Raw genomic sequence first — 3717 nt, forward strand, 5'->3', positions numbered from 1 at the left:
AAAGACAATTGTACGACACTTCCAAGCAATGTTTCATATTACTATTTCTGGCCTCAAATATCTGTGTGCTAAGTATACCTTTTTTTATTCACACAGGGGAGAAAAGACTCAGGACATCAGAGGACACCAGGGACTCACAGCCTCCTAAAGAAGGGGAAATCCCCACACCACAACCAGAGGATGTGGCGGAAGGAGAGGTTTATGAATTGGGTGAAATAGTGACCACGACAGGTGAGTGTCTGAGAACACAGCTTCAGGTAATAGATGTATGCTTGCATATTTATAATACATGGTGTGTTTTTTTAATTTTAGGTGATGTGGATGTTGTGGAAGAAAAATCTTATTTCTGCAATTACCTATCAAGATAATAGGAGAACAAAACTTTAAACAGTACCATTTGAAAGTATTCAGGCAGGCCCTTTCACTACATGCTTTGGTGAATTCATCCAAAAATATGACCACAAAAGAGGTAGGTATAGTGTGCATGGGTTTGGCAAAGTCAGCAAATAGAGGATTGGGATCGGCTGACTTAGCGATTGGGGGAGGGAGGGTTCCAAATGATTTTGTGACCCCAAAAAATAGTCTCTGGCACTCTGCAGCAATTTAAGGACACAAATAACATTTCTGCCATTTTCTGAGCAGAAATTAGGAGTGGAAAGAAAAAAAACAATGTAAAAGCAAAAAAATAAAAGAGCTGGGGGAAATTCAAACAGGCCTCATGATTGCTTCTGTCACCTATCACTGTTCCACCATTGATTACAATAAAAACCAGGAAACCTAGAACTAAGATGATATATGGCCAGGTTAACCTCAAGGAGTGTCAGTATGTTCCTCAGATACAGAGAGTATTGGATGTAGAATCTTACAGCTGCTGCCACTTCTGAAAGGGCACCTTAGAGGAGACTTTTTCATTGGTCTTCAGATGTGTCCACCAAGCTTCTGTCATCTTTTCAGCTATAATATGTCCAGCACAGAAAATAATCCAGATGAAAGTTGTCTGTTAAAAACAAAATGCACAAAGCCCTAGAAGAGCTGTGGTTTTATGATTACCATAGAGGCACATTAAATAAGTGAAAAGGACAAAAAATGTAGATCCTGCATCCATGTAGTAGAGAAATGTTAAAAAATATAAAGTGGGAAATATACTGTATAAAGTTGAATAATATTCTCTTTGTAACAGAAACCCTTGAGTGTAACTTGTTAGGGATTAAATAGAACATGTGCAAGTTGCCCAGACTGAACAGAAGGTTAATAAATTGCAGCATTCCAGAGGAGAAGACAACATCCTTGCTCCAGGCAGCAGATTTCACAATACCCACAGAAGTCATATACAGGTCAGGCCAGAGGCGGCTCTCTAATTAGGCGAAATAGGCGGTGGCCTCAGGCCTTGCAGTCATAGGGGCCTCGCACAGCTGGCTAGTTTACCTAATTAGAGAGCCGCCTCATTCAGCAGCAGAGATCTCCGTCCTGAGTCCCCTCGCCCTGCTACAGGGAGAGATAACAGGCTGCGAGTGAGACGTGTGATCGGAGCTCACAGACATCTCCGGATCACAGACAGGGAGAGCCGCTCAGTGTACAGCCTGCTCTGACAGATCTCCCCCCTCCCCCTGCTGCCCGCACAGCCAGACAGAAGAGGAGAGAGAGCTTCTGCTTCTCCTCCTCCCGCCCTCTCCTCCTGTGTCTGCCCCGCCCACTCTCCTCGGCAGTGTTCTCTGTTCTGCCTCAGAGAAGGGGATGTGTGGGCGGGAAGATTCAAGCTGGAGCCCAGCAAAGAGAAAAGGACAAGGGGAGTCTCATCCATCCATCCATCCATCCAGTCCCTCCTGCCTCCCAGTGAGTACACTGACTGATGTAGGGGATGCTCTTCCTTCCCTTCTTCCTCCATTCCCCTCTCTTTCTTTCCATTCTTTTTGTCTCTTTCTTTCTCTTTCCTTCATTCTTTCCCCATCCCCCTCTCTTTTTTTCTTTCTTTCTTCCTTTATTTCCATTCTTTTTGTCATTCTTTTTCTCTTTCCTTCCTTCTTCCTCCATCCCCCTCTCTTTCTTTCTTGTCCATCTTTCTTTCTTTCTTGTCCATCTTTCTTTCTTTCTTGTCCATCTTTCTTTCTTTCTTGTCCATCTTTCTTTCTTTCTTGTCCATCTTTCTTTCTTTCTTGTCCATCTTTCTTTCTTTCTTGTCCATCTTTCTTTCTTTCTTTCTTTCTTGTCCATCTTTCTTTCTTGTCCATCTTTCTTTCTTGTCCATCTTTCTTTCTTGTCCATCTTTCTTTCTTGTCCATCTTTCTTTCTTTCTTGTCCATCTTTCTTTCTTTCTTTCTTTCTTTCTTTCTTTCTTGTCCATCTTTCTTTCTTGTCCATCTTTCTTTCTTGTCCATCTTTCTTTCTTTCTTTCTTTCTTTCTTTCTTTCTTTCTTTCTTTCTTTCTTTCTTTCTTTCTTTCTTTCTTTCTTTCTTTCTTTCTTTCTTTCTTTCTTTCTTTCTTTCTTTCTTTCTTTCTTTCTTTCTTTCTTTCTTTCTTTCTTTCTTTCTTTCTTTCTCTCTCCACCCATCCCCCTTTATTTCTCTCTTTGTGACAGCCTACCAGAATAGGTAGGATCTGTGAGAGCAGTTTCCCTGTGCAGCTCTGCTTGAGGAAAATATATCTTTATTATGCCCACTTACCTACCCCCTGTACTGTCCACTCCCCTGTACTGTCCACTCCCCTATACTGTACCCTCCTAATACAGTTCATAATACAGTGGGGCCTCATGTCTAAGTTTTGCCTAAGGCCTCACAAAGTCTAGAGCCGCCTCTGGGTCAGGCAAGGCTGTGATAATGGGATCTCACTGATTAAAGTGTCCCTGGCAGTAGTGCTGAGCTTGGGGGATGTGGAAAACCTCATCCATGTATGGGTCTCTCTGCTCTTGTGTGATTTTTGAGAACAGTAAGCTGGATAGAAGAAACAGCCACTGAACAGGACAGAAAAGTAATAGCCTACAAGTTTGTCCATTCTTCACGATACAGCAGTCCAAGGCAGAGACACCTTCCGCCAGCCAACCTGAGCCACACTGTAGACTTCCTGGTGCCTCAGTGCACCCTGGATCACTGTCCGTGCTCCTCTCTGCTCCCAGGTTCCGCCTTCCTGTGTGTCCCCTGGTCCTCCTGGGATTCAGCCCAAGTACCCTGTGGCTGGTGCTTAAATTGTACTCCATACCTTCTTCCTTTTCTATGTCCAGTAGACTGAAATGGAGAGATAAACATTTAAATGATTATAATAATCATGGCTGCTTTTCAGGTACGTAAAGGGTGTCAACCTCAATCATCAATTTTCTTTCCTTTGTTTCAGAATAACAGTTCCTTAACCAGCAGGATTGCGAGCAATGAGATTCACCCAACACAGGAATTGGCTCACACTTTGATCATCTGGCACCTGTCACGTACTTTGCGGCAAAGCCTGACATATAGAGGGAGGCCTCTTGTACAGCCACTGATGTTGCGCCAGTGACCGTGAGATTGTGGCAAGGTATGAGTGCCTCTAAGATGTCAGCCACGTCAGTGGGTAGCAGGTGCATTGCCAGAGACAGGTCAGATCACTGAAACAGCGGATGGCAGCGAAGACAGCAGAAAAAACGACTGGGCAGACAACAGGCGGCAGGTGCTTAACAGGCAGGTGGCAGGTAGCAGGTGCAGAAGGACTGGCAGCACTTAGCAGGTGAAGGACAAGCAGGGGACCAGGTA

At 44.0% G+C, this 3717-nt stretch overlaps 1 pseudogene; it reads right to left on the reverse strand.

Annotated features, from left to right (window-relative positions):
* Positions 1-487: 487 nt before the first annotated feature.
* On the reverse strand, positions 488-3214 carry LOC141129925 (dol-P-Glc:Glc(2)Man(9)GlcNAc(2)-PP-Dol alpha-1,2-glucosyltransferase-like; annotated as a pseudogene).
* Positions 3215-3717: the final 503 nt, after the last annotated feature.

Source organism: Aquarana catesbeiana, linkage group LG02, assembly GCF_042186555.1.
Source record: "Aquarana catesbeiana isolate 2022-GZ linkage group LG02, ASM4218655v1, whole genome shotgun sequence".
NCBI classification, from domain to species: domain Eukaryota; kingdom Metazoa; phylum Chordata; class Amphibia; order Anura; family Ranidae; genus Aquarana; species Aquarana catesbeiana.